Source organism: Paralichthys olivaceus, chromosome 19 (genome assembly GCF_024713975.1).
Source record: "Paralichthys olivaceus isolate ysfri-2021 chromosome 19, ASM2471397v2, whole genome shotgun sequence".
NCBI lineage: Eukaryota > Metazoa > Chordata > Actinopteri > Pleuronectiformes > Paralichthyidae > Paralichthys > Paralichthys olivaceus.
Window position 1 is genome coordinate 16,452,817 of NC_091111.1, and position 25,221 is coordinate 16,478,037.

At 41.7% G+C, this 25,221-nt stretch overlaps 1 protein-coding gene across 2 annotated transcripts in view; it reads right to left on the reverse strand.

Moving 5' to 3' along the window:
* Window positions 1–18,631, reverse strand: part of sipa1l1 (signal-induced proliferation-associated 1 like 1) — a 55,919-nt gene extending 37,288 nt beyond the window's left edge. For both annotated transcript variants that reach the window (XM_069514837.1, XM_069514836.1), the window contains exons 1-2: window positions 18,491–18,631; window positions 10,227–10,377 (exon numbers count right to left, since the gene is read on the reverse strand). The gene's annotated coding sequence lies outside the window, so the exon portion shown is untranslated. The remainder of the gene's footprint in view (window positions 1–10,226; window positions 10,378–18,490) is intronic.
* Window positions 18,632–25,221: the final 6,590 nt, after the last annotated feature.

Genomic DNA, 25,221 nt, shown 5'->3' on the forward strand with positions numbered 1-25,221 from the left:
TTAATTTGTGGCATGTTTCTGCCATTAGCCTTCCAAAATGACACAGAAAAGGGCTGTGATTAAGGGAAATGTGTACTTTGGATAGATTTTCTAGGAGACAGCCTGTCAGTACAAATCATGCTGTGGTATACTGGATTCAGACGGAGCATTAGCTCAAGTTGCAGCCTCGTAAAACAGACAATGTCCAGATGTCTGGCAGGACACACAAGAACGCAGAGGACGATTTAAGGAGATAGCTCTGTTCCCAGTCAGCTACTGGTAACCATGCTTCCATTCAAATGTACCAAAGAATTCAAAGGGATTTTATTCTGATTGTATTTAGGGAAGAGTTCAACTGAGCGGGAGCTGCCTGAGGAGTAAAAAGGTGACCGAGCAAGTAAAGGAGATCAATGTAATTCTGTATGTTGGAACATTGTGAGTGCTCAGATTCAAGCAAATGCATCAAAACGTAATAGACTGAGCTGAAGCGGTGAAATAACTTTCACTGGCCAAATCTATCACCTAATCTCAGTCTGATTAAGATGCATTCAACTTTAAAATATGTTTTTTATCATTTGTCCATTTGTCTTTGAAAGCGTGAAATTTCGCATCTGCTTTTCAGAGACAATGTAAAAGCTACATGTGTTGATTCGCCCTGACCCTGACCTGACAGGCTTACAGCCAGAGAGGACCACCCCAAAAGGACAGTTTAGTTTTTCACGTTATTTTCTTACTTTTCTAAATGAATACCTGTCATGAGAACTTTTCCCTGTATTTTTGAACTGCTTTTTTGTATTTATGAATGGTCTCTTGGGCTATATGCGGCATGGACACTGACCATTTCCCACCCTTGTATTAAAGGGATGAAAAAAAAAAATCTCTATTTGTGTTGTTGAAGAGATATTATCTCTGGCAAAAGAATGTGAAGCTGTGGAACTCGAGTGAGCAGTGTATGGATCCAATTTTGTTTAGTCTGTCCCTGCTGAGGGACTAACGTTAACATCTGTTATCCAGACATCAGGCTGATGTCTTGACACCCTATTAAGTGGTACAGGTTTTTATTAATCAACTCTTTTGTGCAGGCAGGCTTAAAAATATATGGTTATTCAGTCATTATTAGTTGTTTTTGTGTTAGTCCAACTTAGTTCTTTGTCTTATTTTATTAATTGGTGACATTCAGAGCATAGCTTATGTGACCTTAGCGTATTTATTGGTCGATAATGTTGGTTGATATGAGCCTTTAGCAGTCCAAATACTTTCAGTTCTGTATTTTTCAGCTTCTTTTGCATCATCATTTTTACCGTAACAGCTGTTAAAAAATAAAAATTGCTCCCAGATGAACCTAATGCATCCTCAAAATCTACACCTTTTTTCACAGCCCGTAAAAATACCAGCCTCACACCCCCTTAAGCAGAGAATTCCCCACATTATAGGAGTGAGTCTATAAAGTGTGGGGTAGGCCATGACACACAGCGGGAGTATGAAGGAGCATGCGGAATGAAGCAACAAGAAGGTGTCTGCGGAAGCTCAGAGAATATATGAAAACTCATCGAGCATCAAATTCTCTCTGGATTTGATTTCAAAGACATTTCAAAGCCACAACCAGCCAGCATGTGCAGCTTTGTTCCTCTGCCACCTATCCTCACTTTCAGCCCATTCTACATCAATTGTCGTATTTTTGGCTGAAATTCTCCAATGGGTCTCAGCTGCCTGCTTTTCACATTCCTCAGTCATGGGGACATAAGCTCCAGTTCTCTCTCCCCCACTCTTCAACCCTGTGGAAAACAGGGATACAGGCTGGCAGAGGCGCTGTGTCAAATCTATTTGTCGGCTAAATCTTCTTCAGGAAGGGGCCTGGATTAGGCCAGCTTTTAGCTGCTGCTATTCAGCTGTGTGCATGTGTGTGTCTGCGCTTCCACTGACGGCCAGTGAGCTTTGTCGAGAAGCTCCGGACTTGCCAGGAGAAATTCAACCAATGGACATGAATCCTTTACTATCATCATGGTAATAGCCATCAGAGGTGTGTGCCTATGACTGTTGACATGCAGCTTTGTGTAATTAGTATTAATGAGAAGAGTACTGAAGAGAGAAATGTGTCATATCAGTATTGTGGTGTTTCAGTACCACTGTGGAAAAAAATCAATAAATAAGGTCTGGAAAGGAAAAAAAGAGAAAGTGTGTGTGTGCCTGAAAATGTCAAGGAATCATCTGTGCGAAGAAGAGAATTGAGAAAATGTGGCAAGGAGGAAAAGCATGACCGAATAAGTCGATCCTCTGCTACGACAGTAAATCACACCAGACCTGAAGTCGACAAGAGACAGAGAGAGAGGAGAAGTGAGCTGGAGAGAGGACCACAAGAGGCAAAAGTGTAAATAAAGCAACATCTGGGTAAAAAGAGTGGTTGAGGGTCCAAGAGGGTGTTACAGGAAGAAATTTAAAAGATAAGAGATGAGACATGAAGATGTTGAAGAGCGAGAAAAGGGTAGAGTCCCAACTTGAGTTCACAAGTTCAACTGGAAAAACCTTTACTTTGCTTCCCCTCCTTCTCCAGACTGCTATGTGTCTGCACTCCACAGTGAGCACAGGAAAAGCACGGATATCAAAGATTCAGGTAGCCAGGAAAGTATGTGTAGGTATGTGTGTTCATAAGTGCATGTGTCTGTGTGTGTGCTCCGTCTCAAAAAGCCTCCGTACCTGCACCTCCTGATACAGACCGAGGGCTGTGTTAACATTTAATTTCTGTGGTAAACGCTGCGCCTCAAAAAACTTTTAACTCTTCAGCACCTCCGTGTAACCGCAGTCTGGCAAAACACAAGCTCCCACAAGTGTGTATCTCAAGTGTGCGTTTTTGTAGTTCTGTGTGGTGCCTATTGGGAATGCACAGTGTGGTAAAACCTTAATAATGAAAGCTATAAATCACAGCTACCACATCCCAGGCCTCAAAGCTCATAAACGCCAACCCACAACAGCCTGACAAGAAAAATATGCTTTTTTTTTTTTAGTTTCTTCTCTCAGTCGTTTCTTTTCCTTCTCGTTCACACTATAAACAACGGCAGTGGAAGGGGTAGCCATAGAACAGCCAAGTCTCTACAATGACTCTTGCCTCTGTCTTCTCAGGACAACGTGTAGCCGAGGTGATTGTGAGTAGAAGTCCCTTTTTGTAGTTAGCAAGATATTTTCACCACTTAGACCCAACTTGAAATATTTGCTTGTTAATGACGGCTATTGAGTCATATGCTTGAATACATTTACATTGCAAGGTGACCTATAATGTATTTTATAACAATAACAGTAAGCCTCCATACTATGTGGTGTTTTTGTGCAATGAAACCCGATGCTTTATTTGTTTGAATGTAATATTAGATAAAGCTGTTTGTAATTGAATGCCAGAGCACTCAGCAGATGAATTAAGTATGTACTCCTGATCTCTGGAATTATCAGATACTACTATTATTATTATGAATTACATAAAGTATTGCAAACGTGGTATTTCATTCGAGGACGTCAAAAGAACCGCTACAACCCAGAAAGGTGTTCAAATTTACCAACCACGCACTTGGCAGTGACTAACAGCTTATAAACAAGATGACGATAGAATCACTGCTCTAACATTGATGTAAATAAAAGAAGTAGGGAAGAAATCATATGCAAATACTATTTAATCCTGACAGCTGAAGACACAAGCCCAGCACTTAAAGCAATAAGTGCAGAGTCTTGTTCTCACTCTTCTCTTTGTCGTGCTGACACTCTAAATAGTCTGAAAGTACCAGACACGGTCCCAAAGATCATTATCAACAGGCAAAGCCAAAAACATTGTCTGACACCTTCTGACGGCTCAAGTTAAAACACAATCGATTCACTGGTCATCATTAATAATAAATCAAGTCCGTCCGAAGCAAACAATTTCACGCTTGTTCATTCAGGCCCTAGGCATATGAATAAAAACATTTTTTTTACAAAGCATTTAATTGCATTTAAAGAAATCTTAGGTTAAGCTTTAAATTGTGGCTATGAGGCAACAATCAGAAGTAACCTGACATATAGAAATAATTCCTATCCCTCTTGCATCATTTCTCAACCTTTCATCCTCTTCATCCTCTCATAGGTGCATATATTTTCTCTTCCGCTGTGCCGCATATGGCTTCTTGCCAAGAGCTTCAGCCATGTTTTCCTTAGGTTTATAAGACGAGAGGTTGTAATACACCGTATGAGCAGTGCTACTTTTTCTGGGCAGATCGGACTCTACAGTGACCTGCTATTAGATGGTGACAAGATCGGCCATGTCTAGCTAGTTATTGTTTTAAGTTTAGTAGAAGTGATAGAAATAAAAGCAAAATGAGACTCAATAAAAACCAATATTAATGCTAGTGTTGGCTATGTGACCATAGCAAATATAAAGCAACTTTAAGGATTGTTAGAAACTTAACCCTGTATAGATAACTTTCGCAGGCACATTGTAGGGGAATCAGTGAAGCAGAAAATCTGCACTTGTATTGATTCGTCCTAATCCAACTGAGAGGCAAACACAGTGAGGCCATCGGTCACAAGAAGAGGAGCGAGATTGACAAGTGCATGTTTAATGGCCATGAGAAATGGTATGCAGGGGTTCCTGGGTAATCGCTGTTATGAGGAATGGGAGCAGAGAAGGACAGGGCTCCAGACAGAGCGCTGTGACACTTTGACAGATATGAGGCTTTGTACCTCCCCAAGGGGCAAAGGCCTTTGTATGAAAGGCCTACTGCTAAACGTCTATGCAATGCCCTCAGCCCCACAGCTCACAACCAAAGAAAAGGTCACGCCATTGCTTGACTACAAGCATCTGGGGCTTCTCCTAGCCAAAGAAAACAATAATATGTGGGGGGTGGGTCTTCTGGAGGTTTTCACTCGCTCTTCCTGGCACTCATCACTAGAAAACTTCTACTCCTTACTAATTCTTTCTACTCTCTTCCTTTTACCCAAAATGCCTTTCCACTTCTTTCTTTTTCTTCTCCACTGTAACCAGCCTACACTGAATTGTTTTTCAGTTTGATCTTTCTTCCTAGCCCTCCATATCTATGCCTTCTTATAAGCTTCCACTCATGTTTTTCTGTGTAATTTTGCGACCATCTGTGATCTCCTTGTGTCTCAGCCTTTTCCTTGTATCATCATTTATTTTTAGACTGAAACAGAGCTTTGAGGAAGACATTAAGGTACAGACAGAAAGTGCCAGAAGCAAAGTTTTAACTTTTTGCACAGCAGGAAACCCAAAGGTGCCTTCCAATCCCCACCATGCTTTTCATGTGGGCCTTGTCAGACCTGCCAAAGATGGATAAAGTCAAGAGAAGCTATGTTCAGGCAAAAAAAACAAAACTGAGTTCCTCCGGAGTGTTTTCAGGCAGTGAGGCAGAGCTTACCAGATTGCTACTGCACAATTTCATCCATCAATCGATCACCTCATACCCAGAGCCTGAAGCCTGACTGTATGGTCCGTTAAATGTTCTTTTTACATGTAGTGCACCCTCAATGTAGATAAATGGTGTCCAGCTGCACTGCTATTCAAATAAAAGCAATTTGAACAAACTGGCAAGCTTTAATCAACTTAAAAATCACATTACATATTAGTCAAAACAACAACAAATAGGATATAACACAACACAGGTTACTATACAACACAAACAGAGCAAAGCCAGGGGAGCTGGTAGTATTTCGTACAGCAGTTCCAGGTTGTAGTTGTAATAGCATATGCATATGAAAGACTGATGGGTTTTATGCAAGTTAGAGCTTTTATTGTTTGCACAAAATCAGATTTCTACATGTAAATGTGAGACAAGCTTGGTTTGTCTGTATGTATAGTTGTGATTACATATCAGAGACACAGAGTTCAAACTGCAACACAGATGCCTCTTCCTTTAATTACAAAGGTCTGGGAGGACAACATGATGAGCTTTTAATGACTCTAATACAGGCTTTTTTTTTTCCTTCTCACAGAAAGGCACATGCATTATTCAGGTTTTTTTTTTTTTTTCAAGCTTTATGCTACTTGCAGAGTTTGCCAAAAGAAACACACCAGCCGGCTGGGGAAATTAACAGTAACTGAATCTTCACAGAAGTTCCTGTGCATAATCACTGGGTAACACACTGCCAACATGAGGGGAGCAGATAATGTCCATTGGTGTCAAGTAGTGAAAGCTGTTCTTATAGAACACAAGGAAAGGTTATTTCTTTTTAGTGCATTGCTCAACTTAAAACTGGCTGTGAGAACGAAAAAGAAGAAGAATGGCTTCTAATTACCATTGTTAGAACCCTGCATTATCATTACACTCCAACGTTTCTGATAACACAACAACTGTGCTGCCATAGCAACGCAGTGCCAGTGGAGAGAAGATGGCAATGACGTTTCATGTTTTTCCCATCGCCAATTTCCCTCAGTTCCACATCAACTACATGTGATCAGTCTGTTCAGAGTCAATCTGTTAACCAACGTGTCCTCTAATCCTAAACCTACTCTGATGAGCCCAGGTGGACACATCAGTCAGCTCGCCTGGCACCACTTCACCCATGGGCTAAACAAGACGGCACAGCTGGGTTCAGCTGATATTATGTAACGTGGCACCACCCCCGCAGGCCCTGTTCACACCACCCCTCTCCTCCTACTCTGCCTCCCACTAGTGCACCATTGGCTATTTGCAGGCAGAGGTGCACTGTGAGACAAGAGTGCTTCAGTACTGACACAACCTGTGGGGATATTTGTGGAGGATTGAGCTTTGTAAAACGCAAACATGTAAGATAAAGTCCACTGTCTCATGTTAGGCCGACAAACAATATCAGGCAGGAGGCCTTTTGTGTCCATACTTATTTTTCCCCACAGCCTCTGTTTTTAAAATTCATTGGAGTGAATAAAATGTAAGAAAGCCTGTTTGATAGATATTCCCTTCAGTGGAGGTTTATCAGTCCCAAGCATGTAATTACTTGGCTCAACACCTAACATAAAGCTTTAAATATCTAAAATTGCTTATTAGACTCCAGGATATTATCCATCAAGGTTCCCACCACTGAGTCTGCCTTTACTTCTTAGAAACAAATTTTGTTACTAAGCAATAGTTGCCAAAAGTGGAATTGCACCCGTTGCCTGGCAACATTAGCTTACTGAATCTCATATCAGGAAGCAATGAGAACCAGCGGTGCTTTGAGCTACAACCCTCTAGATGCTCTACTCATCTCGGGAACAGACTATGATGTCCAAGAACAATGATGCTATTCAAGAAATCTGATATCCTGTTTTATCTGCGCCGCTGGCTTCTTACAATCAACAACATAATCCTAAACACAGGCACAAATGTGATGCATTCAAATTCATAGAGCAACAGCATCCCCTTGACAGCTCTCTTACTTCAGTCAGTTCATTATCTTGTGAAGGTCTGATACGAACTCACTCACGAAAAAAAAAACAGAGCAAAAAAGGCCCCTACAAACCAGTTTATCAAGGATAAGGACCATAAAATACAAACAAGACTGAAAGTTTGCGGCGAGTCCTGACATTTAACCTATTTCCAACCATTGTCATTCCCCCCATAAGTGCTTTAAAGGGGTGTTAAAGGGCTTCAGGCAATCATTCATAAACAACACCCCCATGAGCCCTCAAGGAAGTTTTACTTTTTAACTGGCCTGCTGTTATAAGACAGCTCCGCTAGAGCACTCAACTTTCCTCCCGAATGCACTAGTTGCTTGTTACTGAAAAGAAAAACGGCAGTTTGCTTAAGCTCGCTCGTGTCATATCCATAAACGAGTGATCAAGCTTTCCTCCTCGCAGCTAGAGAGACCCAGCGGAGGCATTTGCCAGAAGTTGTCAGAATGCCACTGGTGTGGATCAAAGCACTATGTGGTAAATTGCCCCTGATGACCATTTAAAGCTTTCTAATGCCACGGAGCAGCCCACTCGATTTGAGTTTGAGTTCATGATGACAGGGCGGGATGTAGAAGAATCACATGTGGCAGAAGAAGAGTTTTCAAGGAAGGTTTTCTGAAAGACAAGGTCACCTCTAATCTATAGAGTCAGAGAGGTTAGGACTTTATTTGCTAGGAGACACCAGGAACAAAGCCCACTGAAGTTGTTTTTCTGCAACGTTAGAAAATGTCCCAGTAGTGTGTAGCCTAACACTTCCAATCCCGCTTCTCCAAATAATCATTAACTAGTTCTGCCCTGGGTAAATATTTTACGAACCTCCGTAAACTAGAAGGTAAACACACACCTCAGTGATGGGGACATGAACACACACATACACAGTTTACGGAGTGGGGTGGGGGGTCAGGGAAGGCAGATTCATTGTTCTTCAGCATGTGGAGCCTAGATGAAGTTGGAATCGATGAGGTCATCGCTATTGTGTACACACAGCATTCCTCTGCGTGCCATTGAACAACCGTGGCTCAGCTAGAAGCATGATGCATTGAGCCTGTGATGAAAAGACTGATGCACTTTCACCAAACATTTAGTCTTTGCAAAGCCATTAAAAGAAACTCTACTCTGATTTCCAAGGCCATCACCTTTCACGCCAAAACACTCCCCCTCTTGGATGAGCTCAGAGAGCAAAGAGGTTGCAATGAGCAGTCCAGATCATGACAGGCCACCTTCCTGTTTTGGTTTCTGCTTCCACCACCTGCAAGCCAGATGTTGTGTGCCTGGGCATTGTGACCTAATTTTTCTGGTTTAAGGGAAATTTGTCTATGGTTCCATTTATGCTAGTCTGATCCTCTAGCCCAGTTTATCTCTGTCTGTTGAATAGGCATTGGAATAAATAGAATTATGACTGAAACAATTAGCCATTTAACTGATTACTTCATTAACCTTCATCTAACAAATGGCTGAATAATCTCACCAGCAAAATGCCATATGCTAAATTATTAAAAATGTGTTGCTTTCATTTGTTTTGTATAATGTATATTGCTATAAAGAGTTTTGGCCTGTTAGGGGGAGAATACATCAGTTTTCAGAATTTTCAGGAATTTCACAGACAAAGCAATGAGGCAACAACAATTATCTCCTAACAAGGGTTGGTGAAGAATTCACTACAATCAGCATAATCTCTGGCTTTCTGTCAGTATGTGGATCTGAAAAGCAGGAAGCATGCTGAGAGTTCAGCCAAAAGCTGCTGCTGCGTTGAGTAAATCAAGACGGATTTACGAGTTTACCATGCCTGGCACACTCGAGGACCTCCTTGGAAACCACAAAAACACCAGCAAGATGTCTCTCATTATAAGGATCATTCCTACTTGGTGCAGCGGGAGAGTGACAGAGCGTAATTCAACATCTTTATGAGATGAAGATGCTGTTAATATGTATATAGCCTTATTTTCATGTCACTATTTTTCCTGACCAAATACAGAAACTTTTATTGGAGCAGCATTTAAACTACAAGTCTGCACCCAGGCTGTGAAGTACAATAAGACTGATACACCACCAGTGATCAGCTGAGCTACAGTTTCACTGAGATATAATTATGATTTATTACAACATAAACATTATAAACACAAACATGAACCCACCAGTAGCTGGTGGAAAACAGCACATGAATCACTATTTGCAAACCACAAACAGCAGCAGCAGCAGTTCAGCTAAAGCAAGAAAAATCCATCCATCTATTTTCTATTGCTCTTTCCAAGGTCATGGGTGGCTGCAGCCTTTGCAACGTATTGGGTGGGTGTACAGTGCATGCTGGGGACTTTTATTCACAGTGCTGTCAATCAAATCTCATCAAACTATTTCAACAGCCCTGATCTGGAAGCTTTGTTTTTGATAAATATTGACCTAGGACGATGACCTTTGTCTCATGTAAAATCCACATATCCATTTATAAAATTTCTACTTAAATGCTTTTGACAGAGATCTATATCAAAACATATCCCTGCCTGAAATATGTGTTCCAGTATTTCAACCCCAACCAAGCAGAAGTATTACCAGAAACGTCAACATGGCCACAAGATTATCTGTTTGGTTTGTGCTCAGTGGGGCATTACAGTAAAAGAACAGAACTCAAACTGACAGTGAAATCACCGTCTGTCCATTACAGCACACTTAATGAATCACTTTCCAGGCTGGGATATAAATTTATTACTGAAATAACTGACTAACTTTGTCTCTGAACCCAGTGGCAGATCTGCAATTTGTGGTTTGACAAAGAAGTAGACAAAGTCCCTTTTGTGTTTTTACTCGCATAAAATAAGCAGTTGCTTTAAGTATGGACTTATGCATTTGATTATAAAAGAAAACTTACAGCAAACCGATGACAGCTTTCTGAGCTTCAAGTGGTAAGTTTAGAGAGGCACCTCCATCCAGCAGTGATGAACAATGACCAGGATGTGTCCTCCTTTAATCCTGCGCCTCTGTTTCCTGTACTTGTGAGACTGTCGTCAGAGACGGCTTCCCTGCAGCGGCACATGAGAAAAGCAGGGGACTGTCAAGGAAGCATTTTTGACCCTTAAAGTCTGGTTTATACTTCTGCATAACTTCCGTAGTTGAACCTATAGATGCGTTGTGAGCATCTATTCACACATTTATCTATTCTGTTCTATTTCGTGTGTAGGAGCGGGCAGAGGGTGAGTTTTGTGTGGTTGTACTGCCACGGAGAGACATGTTCAAGATGCTACCAAGTAGACCAGTCACACTAGTCTGCGGCATCATGACGTGCAGTTTATGGCAAATGGTACAAGACTAGACAGCATCTATAGAGTTAATTCAATGCAAACATATGCAGATCCAATCCAAATTCATACTAACTTGCCAGAATCTAATCTTGTCAGAGTTGAATTATTACCCAACTAAAAATTAAAACCTCTGAGTTCTCCTTTTTATAATTTCAGAAAGCTCGGAGATTGCACAGCCATACTTATCCTGCATGAATACATTATTCAGTAATTCAAGATGATGATCTTATTTTTGGTGCATTCGAGTCCTTTTTAACCGATAAGTGTTGGAGTAATGCAGATTCTCTGGCCTGGACTCACACAAGTAAGAAAATTGGAAGGTTACACAAGTAAAACAGTAAGACAGTGATACGCTTCATATAGATATTGTGATATTCTTCAGCAATAAACATCATCAAATCCTACAAGATTTGGAGAAGTTAGGGACAAGGTTTTGAACATGCTTTTAATTTTGGAGTTTATACTCAAGTTGTTCAAGCGTCAAATTAAGTGGATTGTGAACACAGGTCATCTTCAATGGTTTGTGGCAAAATTATACGAGGTGATTCATAATTAACAGCACATCATGTGAGGACAATGACAATCAAGTTAATCAGTAGCCAGTTTTAGGAATACAAGTTTTACACATCTACACATTCATTCACAGCTTACAGCCTGGTTATGATGTGAGAAGGCCACTGAAATCACAACATTCTTGTCTTTGATTTATTCGTTTTTATTTGACTAACTATTTTCATTGCACCCCACAGAACTCAATTTGAATGCAGTGTTAAGGGAATTTATAATGTGACACTGAGCTACTGGTCCACACAATTTGCAAAGAATAAGTTGTCTGGATGGCCATGACCTAAACTATTTCAGTTTAAGGTCAACAAATAATATGAGAAGGCCGACAAACAAGCTGAAAAGACAGAGGGCATTTCAGGCTACACACAAAACGAGGATATAGCTTTGGATGAGAATAAAATCAGTGTCCATCTCCTGAAAAACAAAGAATTGTAGTAACAAGGTGTCCTCAGCTCAGGTCACTTCTACCAATTAAATCACTTAATAGAAATTCCTTGGCAACATTATCTTTTCATCGTTCATAAAACAGGATTTTTCTCTTACTATTCTACAAAGTGAAAGTGTACTCCTATCTGGCTGAAGCTTTGCCGACTGGAGGCCATTACTGTTAAACTCAGATAGTAGGATGGATTGTTCCAGATTTTGCTCCTGGCACCACTTTACAGACCAGTTTAGGTGGACCTGGATTTAAAGCTTGCAATGTGGTGGACTATTTGAATTGTTGCCATGGTTTTTGACGTTTGATTTCAGAAATGTGTACCGACTGTTGCTGTCAGCTGCCAAGAGCTTCTGACAGCAAGAACTGTAACTGTATTTGAAAATTGATGTTAACGCTAATGTGATCCCATGTTGTTGGTAACCCCATGATGACCCATGAAACCATGATGAACAATTCCAGAATGACCACAGCAGGTTTGGTGTTGGGCAGAGAATAATTTCTGCTTTAGAACTGATGGTACATTGTATTCTGTTACACTACACACATTGTTTCCAGGTTGGCGCATCACACACAAACGGTTCACACTGTACAAAACAATGTGAATAGATTAAATAAATCTCACACATTCGCACTGTACTGGGTCTCACAAATCTCCTATTAAGGATAAAACATGTACTTGAGTTAAAAAAAATTTAGAATGCCAATGTATGTTTTTTACTTTTCAACTATGAAGTTATTAATCCCTTTTTAAAGCCATTTTTAAATTCTAAACCTAAATAGATTTGATAATTGAATACAGGATTAAGAATACAAATCCTGCAATAAAATTTAAAAAAAGAATTAAAAACATTTATCACCAGGAGTTTAAAACTTTGTACAGTATCGGCAACATATCAAACACATGCACAAATTGAACGTTTATGAAATCTCTTTCTCTGCCGCGAAGATGCTATATCCATTACTAAGGGATGGTTCATTATGTAAAAAATGTATATGATATGTTTAACTACATCTGAAGGAAAGGGTGTTTGCAACTGCTCTAAATGGCCACAGGTAAAGGTAGGCTATCATAGACAAAGGGTATAAAAGATATTGATAAAATATGGGATAATGCACATATATTCTCAAACTATTCAGTGTTGCACTTTGTTGTTTTTCCACAAAAAGTAACAGGTACTTCTGTGTAATGAATTAATGTAAAGTTCAAACTGCTAACTGCTAACTTTCTAACCTTCAAAACTAAACACAAAAGGCTAAGCCACGCTCAAAACCTGCAGGCAATCAACAGCATTACAAAGAATTTGCAACTAGCATTTTAAATTATAGCAGTTAATTCTAAGATGGAGAATAAGCTCAAGCTGCTCGATAATAATTCAACTAAAACTAATTGCCCCAGGATGTGTGAGAAATTCAATCAAATTACATCTTGGGTGTTGAAATAGCCAAGTAATTATATTTCAGGTTGCAGCTCCACACTCTCACACCAATTTTTCCCATAATGCCACAGGAGACATAGCAGCAATTAACAAATCTAACAGGAGAAGTTAAGCACTTCTTTCACTAGTACCAGCCCAGACACAGAACTAGAGTGGCAACATCCTCATAGTCATCAAGGGACACAGAAATATGAGATCTCTGTCTGCTTGGAAACAGATGGCAAGGCAGTTGGTGGGAATAAAAGCTCCTATACATGTCTCATGCTCGTTCGCATTCGTTCAATGTCATCACTGAGTCAAAGAGAGGAAGATTTGAGAACATCTTGAGAAAGTGATCAGACACAAACTGACGTGTAATGTACGATAATGAACACATTGCACCTGTGCTTTGTCACGTCGCGGTCATTTTAAAACTGATGACAACTACTTAGTCACGCAATCATACTCGACTCAGCGTGAAAACATCTGCTAAGAAGAGCTTACGACTTGACACGGCTGTTGACGGATTTTTGCAATATTTGTACATGCAGCTGATTCGACACAGTGAAGGTGCGAGCGCAGTGGTGTAACATGGGACTTTTTGTTGTTGCTTTTTGATAAATATAGAATGAACACAACAACAAACCGTTTACAAGTGAGGTTGAGCATCTCTGTAATTGATAAGAGTTGCATTCATGGCTAGGTGGGCCAGAAAAAATACCAACAAGGTTGAATCAATCCAACAATTACTTTTATCCCAAATTATTCTGATTTCCATTATAGACTTGTTTACTTTTTGATACCTGAGCAGCGTCAAGCGGAAGGCTGAATGAATAAGTAATTCGAAATGGGATGAATGAGCCTGGTTTAATAATAATATAATGTCCTTCTGTACTGTGGCAGAATGTTCTTTTTGTCAACTGTGGGAGATTTGTCACTTTCACTAAGCCACTAGCCAACAAGAACTTTCCAACACAACTAAAATAAATGTCTCTGTAGACATGAACATTTTGTAGACAACTGTTGGTTTTGCCTAAAATAGCCGCATCAAACTGCATCATTCCTTATCTTTCCCTCTTTGTGCTGTTGTCTGGCATTGATTGCTCATCCTGGCTTATACTGTTAGAAGAATGAGCATTCCTTGCTATTGTTGACAGCATTTAAGCATTGTTCCTATAATATCTAGGCTACTCTCTCTCTCTCTCGCTCCCATCTGTACAGTATGTTCCTTGTGTTTACTTCTGCATGGATTAGCCTGCCTAGTCATTGTTTCATGGTGTTTTTCTGAGATTTGTTTTGCTCATCTGTCACAACTGAAACTGAAGCTTTTTTTTGTAAGCCACACTGCTTTCATGGGCTGTAATCCACTTTTAAATCCTTAATTAGGAAGTTTTTTTTCACCAAGCAGAGAGTAGAAAAAGGGAATCCAGTACAAGGAAAATGTAGCTTTTAAGTGCCCTCACTTCAGGTGCAATAGCTAAAATTAACTGCTTCTTCTTGTGCTCTAGCTCTTTCCTTAACCGCTATGAAAGGCCCTGACATCACCAACTGAAAGCCTCAGTGGGGTTTCCGATTTATCCTTTGCAAATGGCTGTGGATCAAAAGAGGTCTGCAATTTCACATATCAGAGACAACACTGCAAAAGCTGTTTGTTAAATGAAAACAATACGCTGGCTTGCACTTCAAATTTGTCCGAGCACTGAGGTTTTCTACAAGGGCTACACTCAAGTCTTTAAACTGGATGCAGCATATGCCAACATAGCCCCCAAAGAACAGGTGCAACATCTGTGTGATTCTCCCAGTTTTCAAGACACAAGACTAATAAAATGCATCCTTATTCAAAGAGAATCACTTCAGTAAGTCAAAAAGCCTCATGGGACATGCATTTTGATAATTTTTTCAGCGGTTTCAGCCTGCAGAATGTTTTCAAAGTCAGTTCTGACTGCCTGAGAGACAGAAGCAACAATAAGTAGAGTGCAGAAGTTACTTGGATGAAAACAATGAGAACGACTTATAGAATATGCGGACATAGAGCAAGCCTGATCAACGACTAGGTCGCTCAGTGGGAGAGTCAGAGATGAGGAAGACGAGGATGATGATTTTGGCATCACCGCAACCAGATGTGTTTGAATTTACAAGACCAACCATTACAGGGTCACCAAAACCTTTACGGCCACATCCACACTACTGGGTTTGGGTTTTTAAATAAATCACTGTTTACATTTGCATGTGCTGTCCAGACTCCTTCAATTTTCAAACACCTGAAATGGAGTCGGAAAACACAGCGTGCACCATTTTGGTTTTAAAAATGGAGAAGTCACGCATTCTATTCCTGATCAGTTCTTTTCAGTCACTGTTCAACTACAAGAAGTGAAGACAAAACGTTATCAGTGCAAGAAAAATAATCCCTCTATCTTACTTTTCGCCGTTGTTGTTTTTCATTCCTAGTATTTTCATTGAGTGAGTAAACAAAAGCGTATTCTGTCAAGTGATATGCATTTCAAGTGTGTTAGTATGGACAGGCATCATAAGTGTTGAGGAGCTAAAACACACGTGTGGGCAGAGATCGTTTTACTGTTAAAATGAAAACATGCGTTTGGATGTAGCCTTTGGCAGATGGGTCCATTCGTCAAAAATTGTGCGTGAGAGAGAGAGAGAGCACAGTTGGGCAAGGAGGGGCTTGAGGGAATCGATCCACTGCATATAGCTCTCCTATGAAGCAACACTACACAATGTGTGAGAGATCTTTTACGTCATTATGAGAACTGGAAACGGGTCATTATTAGGAAACACTGAAGTTACAGTGAATAAATCTGCACAGCATTTGAGCGACATGGCCACCTTAAACATCTCTGTGCAGGAAAAGCACTGATTTACTGGAGCCTCGCAGTTTTATTAAATCATTCTGCCCTGGAGTGTAATCTATTCACTACTGAAGAGTATTTGTTGCTCTGGTATTCCTCAAGAGACAAGCCCACCCCAAGACCTTAAACAGAGGGAACTCACATTCCAAACTCCAGCATTCAGAGGGACAGCAAAGAGGAGGAGGGAGACTGAAAGAGAAAAAAAGGCAAAGGAGAAATGAAGTAGAGACGAGGGGGAGGGAGAGGGAAGGAGAGATAAGGTGAGGGATGTGGACGAAAGATGATGAGAATGTCAGAGTCCTGGCATGCCTTCCACAACAGGAAAGAAGATGAGAGGGAAAGGCACCGTCAGTGATGGGAGAGGGGAGGAGGGAATCGTGGGAAGTGAGGAGCAGAGAAGAAGTGACACAAGCGAGACAGAAGGAGGGGTGCAAGGAAGTAGCCGAGTAAGGGAGGGGGAGGCTTGGTTGGGCTAGTGTGCGTGAGGTATATGAAACTAGATAAACAGGAATTTTCAGCTTCCATCAGTTATGTGTTGCATGTAGATAGTCAAAGTGCACTCTGGCTAGACTGAGATTGAAATGTCCTCTTTCTCCTGACTTTTCATTTGCCAGATCTCTCTCTGCCAAAAGCCGTGGCTGTCCCAGATAGATCTAAGCTACACACTTGAGGCTTTTTTAAAGAGTGGCCATATCCAGATCACAGTGCATCTGATACAAATTTAAACACAGACATTTTGCTAGCAGGCATGAACTACAGCCCTGGAAAAATCTCCATTTGAATCTCCTGATAAGATCCCCCCGCTATGCTTATGATGAGGAGGGTTGAAGCCCTTTTTGGAAGACCGCTTTTTAGCCAACTACTTAATCCAGGGACACCCAGAGAGAGGTTTCGGATGCTCTAAATCCCAAAAAGCCCTTTGATAATCTATTAGCTGCCCATCAGCAACCATGACATTTTCCCTTTTCTCTTTACCCCACCCCCAAAATTTAATTAGACAGCTACATGTGTTATAGAACATGTACGCCTCCACCTACACACAATCTATTTTAATAGCCTGCTTAATATTGTAAATGCGACACAGCGGTTAGATCCACTCAGCCTTGGCATTCACAGGCAGCGACGAGGGAGGGCTGATGGCAGGAGATGTTCGACTGCTAATACATCAGAGTTTTTGGAAGGGTTTTTTTTTTTTTGACACAGCAGCCAAAGCAAAGCAGACAAAGAAGTTACAACGACATCTCAGAGGGAACATACGCCTAATGCTGCTCTTGTGTTTCAAGCTGTGAATATAAAGCCACCATGGCCACCCGATGAATGGAGATGAGATTTCTTTGACGTGTCCATTTAGGACTTGTCAATGCAGGAAGCCGAGTGGGTCTGCGTGTGTGTGTATCTAAGCTCCCTGAAGGGTTGAAGCTGGTAGCCTGAGGACAGACTCCACAGGTGGAGATGGCAGTAATAGCAGAATACAGAGCAGCTACAGGGGGTCTACTCACAATAAAAACCCTTCTCAGGGTGTCATTAGGGCAGAGGACACAAGGATGGACCAATAAACTTTCAAATAATCCAACTTTAGGGAGTTGTGGTTTTTGCTCAGACTATAGTTTCCTCATTCTGTGGTTAAGTCCCTTGATGATCAGAGGATTCATGCCACCTTCATTGTTTAAATGAAGCACTGGTACATCACCACTCAAATGTGACATGACAACACAGACGGCCATTTTGATTAATGAGACTGGTTTTCACACGACATTGAGAGGGAATTCTGCTTTAACTTGATTTAATTTCATCTGCTGCAAGTGCCTCTGTGTGCATGGCTTCTATCAGTCCTGGGTTATTGCTGGCTTTTAAAAAAAATATGCCAACAAACATGCGTGGTTTCAATAGAAAAGTCCTGAACTCTCTGCACGATGCCCGTGTGAATCCACACCTCACAGCTCTTTGGGTCAAGTGCTGCAAGAAAGAAAACCTGCAAACGACGGCGGATGTGCCGCATGACCAAGACTTGCAGAAGAAAATCATAAATGGAACATCACAAAATGACATTTGCATCAAGTAAGAGATGGACATCGAGAAGGGACAGGAAGCCCACAGGAGCAGCTAGCATCCCAAATTGCACTGCAGCCACACGGGGGGCTAAACTAAACAACAATCAGCCTGATCCGATTTCCATCTTTCTGCAAGGTTTCCTGTTTCTTTGGGAGGCTTCACTTGGAAACGCGGGGAGACACGCAGGGGGCAGATGTTGGCTGAAAAGCTAAACGACCTGTTAAGCTAACCACGGAGCAGCTCGTTAAACCACAAACAAACTAAATCAGATGTTAGCTTGAATTTGAAAATAAATTAAAAAAAATCAACACGCCACATATTTACGCTGCGGCTCCTCTGCGAAACTTTTTTCCAGCGGAGTTTTCTACGTGAATGTCACGAGCGTTAACCATCAGAAATCCCACTACGCAGCTGATAAACCCACCACGAACAAGTGGGGCTGAGGCTGGACGAGGAGAAGTAACGGTGTTGTCGGCGGAGGAGAGGAGCGCACTCACCTCCGTGGATCTCCGGTCGGCGGCGGACACCAGAGGCGAAAAAACACCGCTGCCGCTGCTCCGTCACCTGCATTCACGAGCCGCCGCGGCCCGGCAGCGACACGTAAAGAACCGGGGGTAGAGACCCGGAGCTGGAGAACAACCTCCGTCCGTCTGTGGCGCTTCGCCTCTGAGGTTCCCGGTGCTGTCCGTCCCCCGCCTCGCTCCGCCGGTCTCCGGTCTCCGGTTTGTCCGGAGCAAGAAGTTCAGCTCATCCGAAAAGTTGCGGCTGCTCGCTCCGCCTCGCCGCCGCGGTGACGTCACCGCCTCTCCTCCGGGCGCCATTCTCGCGATGCGGCGTCGCGCCCGAAGCCGCGTAGTCTCGCGAGAGGAGTGAGAGGAAGAGCGGATTGTTGGTGGAGGGATGGAAGAGAGGGAAGAGAGGAGGAAGAGAGGGAAGAGAGGAGGAAGAGAGGAGGAAGAGAGAGGGAAAGCTGCGGAAAACACAAACCGTCAGGCTTCAAGAGTATGGTGATCACTGCATGATCGATCAATCAATCAACCAATCAGTCATTCAATCAATCAATCAATCAATCAATTTGTTTTTTATTTTATATATAATTTGAAAACCTTAACAAAGTCACACTCCCTGTACGTGTGATTGTGAAGGGACTGATTATTATTTAAATACTGTAAACCCAGCTTTGCAAGTTCCACCTGCTTGCTTACCTCACATTCATTAATTTATTAATTATTTCATCTTTAATCATTAATTAGATGAGATAAAGAGCACTGTCCTAATTAAAGCAGCTCGGCAGGTAGCAGCATCAGCAGTGGCTGAATAGAATGAGAGTCACAGGAGTTCATGTCTCCCGCCTACATAATCACCCGAGCATCACAACCTTGCTCTCTGTACTCCCTGTCCTCAAACTCTGTCTCTATAATTATTCATTCTGCTTCCACTGACACCAGCTCATGGCCCCATCTTCATTTTCTCATTCTCTCCACATCTACCTCTGCCTTTTCTTTCACTTCCATTTTCTATCGGTGCATCCATTCTTCTAATATGTCACCCGGGATTACATAACAATCTAATTAAGACAAAGGGAGAGCGATTTCCATCATTAAAACCATTTTATTCCTGTCGCTCTATACGGGTCTTAGCGCTACCCACCCTGTACTGTCATGGGGCGGATATTTGTGTGGGCAGCTTGTATTGTTCTCCGGTGAAAAACTGCTCCCTCAGGATTAGTTTATGTAGTCTAATTGGGTTTTCTACAGAATGCAATTTAGTGTGGATTAAAGCACAGAAGAGATGCATCACCAACAATCAATGGCTATAAACATGTCCTGTTGCTTATGCACATAAAGCAGTGATGCATCACTATTGTTACTAGTGCAGCAGAAAACAGAGACAACTTGAGAACATGGTAGGTATGTATACAAAGTTCAATACTGCATATTACACTTAGTGGAATTAGGAGAAGGACACAGCTTTCCACTACTAATTAATTTATGTTAAATGGTTTTTAGACTTTTCCAGAAATGAAAATATCTGAGCATCTCCTTCACTTTGTGCAATGTATGATGGAACCAAACAGCACACCACAGATGTTCCTATTCTTTCCAATATGGACATTCAAAATGTTAAACACAAAAAACAATGTTAGTTAGTTTTAGATTCTTACTCCACTATTATCTTTTGTGTTTTGTTGGTGGTCTCATCGGCTGCTCTGTGAGAAAAGCAGGAATATTAATGAGGTTGTTTTAAAGCTCCGTCTTTAACCCTGTATCCAACACACTTTGCATCAAACCATCAAACGAGGTGACGCTGCAGCAGCAGACTGTGAAGTTCTGTCTGAGATATATTAAGACATCAAACAGTGAAGTCAGACATGAGGCGACCACCTATCAGATACATGACCGCGGTAACCCTGAGAGGGTGAGCGGCAGAATTCCCGGCTCTGTTGCCCCTGGAAGCAGAGGAATGAAAAGAATGGGCCCCATTCACAAAGTTCCAGTCGAGCGGCGCTCCTACACTAATAGAGATTGACATGAAGAAAGGCGACAAGTTGTTTTCACATACACTGGCTCTTTTGTCCCCGTTTACTAAGGGGCGTAATGCAGACAGGACGCTCTGTAAATAGACAGAATTTGATGCGCTTGTTTTTCATAAGCGGAGGGGACTCAGTCTTGATTGGAGCATGTGTGCAATTAGTGTTTGGTTGCACATTGTTATTGTGAGGATAAACTGGCAGGCCCGTCCGCTCGGCTGAGTGAGCGCGAGAAGTTTTAAAAGAGGCCGGAGGAGGAGAACAGCAAAGGATGATGGTCCGTGAAACAGCTGTTTTCAGAAAAAAAGAGAAAACACTCGCAGATTGACGTCTTTTTTCTTCATCTTGTCAATGGCTGATTGAGATTTTGATCGAAGTGGACACTTGCACCAGACAGACTCACAAGTGCAACCATCCAATGCACAAAAGAGAAATCCAAGTCACACAAATATCACAGGCACAACAGCAGCTTTCTGAGGCAACATGAGCTAAATGCTACAGTCACCATCTTGAATGCCGACAGCTGAGACAGATGGGAGTGTCTTTAGTTTTGCAGTTTTCTTTTTTCGGTTTCAAGTATTTAATAAGACAAGTGAAAGTTTTGACATAATGATTTTGCTATAGTCAAAACGTTATTACACTTTATTCTGCATGGGGACCTGGATGTCAGAGCCAATTCTCATGGAAATCAGTCAAACAGATTCAACCTCATGGTGGTGCAAGAAAAATAAATCTGAGGATCACAAAACTCATTAGAGCTGCATGCGGACGTGCACTGAACTATAGACATTTTCCAGAGGGGCAGTAGCGCCCTTGTTAAAGCTCTTTGAGGATACAGCAGGAAAATATCTGGAGTGGGCAGTGGGCACGTTGATGACGTTTCTAAAACATGACGGATGGAAAATATCTCAGGATGGAAAAGAGATGTCTTACTTTTGGTGATAAGAGCCAACACGGGTGACAAAAACACTTGATTATCAGCACTAGGATTTATACATCATGTCTTGTTTCCTCCTGCTCTACCCAGGACATTTTCTGGAGTTCATGTCTGAAAACAGCCAATGATTCGTTGAGTCGGCACCATTGATATTTGGACCAAGATAAGAGAAAACGTTAAACGTGTGGAGTCACTTGATGAACATCAAACTGTTTCTCGGTTATTTCTCGTTGATCATGATCTTGAATGAGATTCACACTTCAGGTTGTAAATGGTTGATGGGTTAGAGGTTGAGGATTATCAGACCTGCTTGTATGCTGTTGCCTGGGGGCTTATGGCTCAGACCTACTTGGTAGGAAACGGTTGGAGCAAGACAAATAAACATCTCCATTACAAATCGTGTGCCACCGGCTTTATTTGAACACTCCTTGAATTCCTGTCCGCCAAGTTGAATGACAGTTGCTGAAACAAACACAGCACAGAGAGGGTCAATTATTTACTGTGTGTGTATTTTATGGCTGCAGCTTCAAGTGTTCAAGGATAATGAATCTGTTGAAAGTTTGAAATCCTCACGCTGGTTCATTTTCAATCTGGCAGTGGGAGACATAAAATCAACTACGCATGCAAAACTGTTCTCTTCTTCACTAATTGTATCTGATTTTTTCCTATGCTGCAAAAACAACTATGTAGAAGTCAAGTTTGTGAAAAGGTTGTGATGTTTCTGTCGGACCTAGATTCTGTCCCATGAGGATATTAGTTATGACTGTGCACGCTCCCATTTCCAATCTGAGATATGTATGAAGAGCTGAATGAATAGAGATGAATATATCTAGTGTATACGTATATATATATATATATATATATATATATATATATATATATGTTGTTCTCTGTCTCTGCTCATCTCAACAAAGCAGATGCTTTCTCAGGGGATTAAAATCTGAGCTGCTCGTCAAAAACCAATGTTCAGCCTCACAATCCCAGCATCCCCTTTGTAGAGAACAGGAACCTATAGAGAATAAGATGTGTTTCAAGAGGCAGAGACAGAATTCAAGTTCAAAATACATGTCGTTAGGCACCGTATACACACCCTGAGGAGAGACCCACGCTGGTGTGAAAACACCAGCAGAGACGGCGAGGTGGGAGGATGACATCACGGCACCCATGGAGTTGGACCCCGTTCAAGAACACACATAGGGGCACGTGCACATACATATATATATATATATATATATATATATATATATATATATATATATATACATGTACACATTCCTCCTCCTCCACTGCCTCTCAGCAGTCACACCGACCGCCCCCACCACACATGCACAAACACACACCAAACATTTCCACACTGGAAATAACCTGTTGTCCTGAAGAGACATTGGATTTGCATTGTTTTTGATCTGCAACTTCATATTTGGTGGGTTGGGTGTATGAAGAGGCAAGACCCCCCCCACCCCCCCGTGTGGATATGCTCTGACAGGATTTGGGGGCTGAGGAAAAGGTGCCCACCTCAGATGCTGTGGAGCCCCTCTCTTATGCATGTACGCCTGCATTAAATTTTGTTCACCACCTCCTGCTTGGGCCCCGCTCCAGCTCCTATGATGATGGCACAGAGCAGAAAGGAAGTGTGATTCATTTTCAAACAGAAATCTTCCCATACACGCCTCTTTCATGCAAGAACAGTGCATATCCTCAGTGTTTCTAACGCGATTGAAAGGGAAGAAGGCAGGATTAAGGCTTGATCTCGGAGACAAGTTGCTGATGCAGTGATTCACCAACAAAAACACTTTTCACCGTGCTTCCGACGAGCAATGTGTCGTCTTTGGAAGTGTTTAAAAATAGTTATCCAAGCTGCGCTCTTGAGTCATGCAAACAAAACAATCTCAAATCAAATCTATTGAGGAGCTGCTCTGGACGTTTGAATCATGTGACGTGATGTTTTCATTGGCAGATGAAAACTGCAGAGTTGTCATGTTGGTGTAGATGCTGAAATCTAAACTGTTTGCTAAGGACTCGAACCTGCGTTAACCCAATTTTGGCAACTTTGGGGAAACAAGCTTTAAACAAAATACTGACATTTTTATCATCATATCATGTTTCATTCACGTTTCTTTGCATCAGTTCCTTTTTTACGCAAACCAGAAATTACAATTAGCTTAAATGTGCAGACATGTTTCTGGATGAATCTAATGAGTGTAACTTCAGTGCAATCAGGTTTTTCTCTTTTTAACATAAGTCGATTCGGTGGGTCATAGTATTTCTTATTGAATGGAGAAAATAATGAACCTGAAGATAATTCTAACCCGACTTTTAATGTCGATCCTTTTCTCATCCATCCTCTGACAGCACCCTTTTTTCTTTTTGAAGTAAGTCAGAGCTCAGGAAAATAAAAATACAAAAATGACACTTATGACAGACAAGAAAGTCCGGCTTGTGTTTCTTTAAGAGGTAGTAGGTGGTTTTCAGAATTACAGGTAGCTTTAGAAAAAGCACATTGGAACCACAGGCGGCATGAAAAGATGGAGGACAAAATGATTCAGCGTCAGATCTGTCTCCAGGAGCAACCTTCCACCTACACAGCTACATCTGAATGTGTGATTTTGAGTCTATTTTCTCCTCTGATTTTTTGGCTAGCCATCACAATGAATCTACAGCTCAATTTGGAAAAGAGGCTCTGGTGATGATGGTGGAAGAGCCAAGTGGAAGGGGAGGGGGGGTTGTTTTCTGGGTCTGGCTCGGCGGGGTGCTACAGCAGTTAATCAGAGTTGCCGTGCAGGTATTTCAGGATCAGGAGTGGGTGTGCAGAGAGGGCCTCTGCTGGCCTTGACGTCACCTCCCAGGTAAAAGCAGCTGGAAGCACTTGTTTGTCTCGATCGTGTCTCTAAATATACGCGGCACTTTTCTCAGTATGGTTAATTTAATGTTCCATGTAAATGATAAAACTGGGCCCTGATAAGTTTAAAAGAGCCGCATCAGTTGAAAAGGGGGATTTGCTCCATGTCTGCTCGATTTGTAAATAAGCCACGGCAGCGAGGTCCCGTCTATAGAACAGCTGTCAATCATGACATTTCAGCATTAAATAACTAATTAAACCAAAATCACCAGAAACATGAACAATTGAACAAACAGTGGCGTGTACAGCCAGCCACCAGGTGGCGATCAAGACGCTTTGGGAGCTGTAATGTCATCCATTTTTATAAACAGGAGAAACCAACAGTTTTTTTTTTGCTGATGTGCAGTTATGGGATTTGTAGTTTTATTTCTGGCAATATAAAAATCCTTGTTTAACCTTGTTACAGAAGCCTGTGGTTAACCTGGACAATGTTATTTTGACGCTGGAAGTTATATTATCAAAACCTGTGTGATGTAAATATCCGGGGGATTCAGCTCCATCTCTTATGTGACCGTAAATGAACCCTGCTCACCGTCTTCTATACCTGTTCTTATCTGAGAGCTGCTTCTGCTTTCTCTCTACTTCCCACAATCCCACGCACTGGTACAGTTATATCACCACACACACACACACACACACAAACACATACATTTGTACTTCTAGCTCAGTGACGACCCTTATCCTAGTCTTAACCCTCAAACAGGCCAAAATGTCCTCACTCTGTAAGGTCTATGCTCAAAGTGGTCCTTGCAAATATGTAAGTACAAGTACACACACACAAACACCATATGGCTGCATGTCAGACAGCTGCAAGACCTGGAGTAATGTGTTGGGGGATTGTGTTGCAGAAAATGAGGATTGT